We start from the raw sequence: 354 nt of genomic DNA on the forward strand, positions 1-354 counted from the left end.
TACTCAGAGAGATCAAGTCCAGACCTCAGTCACATACACTGTCAAGAGTTCAGGTGAGAAAACAACTCATCAATCAGTCTGTTAGATGTGCTAACATAATACTAATGCTAAAGTTATCTTGTGTGATTAAGATATGATTGTCATAATCTACACTTATCATAATCTAATCTGTCTGTTAGATGTGCTAACATAATACTAATGCTAACAACAACAGCAGTGAACACACACGTGACTAAAGGTACATCATCAGTGTCTTCCTCACACCAGTGCTTTACAGCAACTCTCAGATACTGTTTTCTTCTTAAATCAGTCTCTAGATATAATGAATTCCTCTCTGAAGACATTGAGAGATGC

The 354-nt window shown here is 36.4% G+C and overlaps 1 long non-coding RNA gene across 1 annotated transcript in view; it reads left to right on the forward strand.

Annotated features, from left to right (window-relative positions):
• The first annotated feature begins 205 nt into the window (after nt 1–205).
• LOC122136130 overlaps nt 206–354 on the forward strand; it is a 33,576-nt gene continuing 33,427 nt past the window's right edge. Inside the window, exon 1 of the long non-coding RNA XR_006153941.1 lies at nt 206–238. This is a non-coding gene — a long non-coding RNA (uncharacterized LOC122136130). The remainder of the gene's footprint in view (nt 239–354) is intronic.

This window comes from Cyprinus carpio, chromosome A3 (genome assembly GCF_018340385.1).
Source record: "Cyprinus carpio isolate SPL01 chromosome A3, ASM1834038v1, whole genome shotgun sequence".
In the NCBI taxonomy this organism is placed as follows: Eukaryota; Metazoa; Chordata; class Actinopteri; order Cypriniformes; family Cyprinidae; genus Cyprinus; species Cyprinus carpio.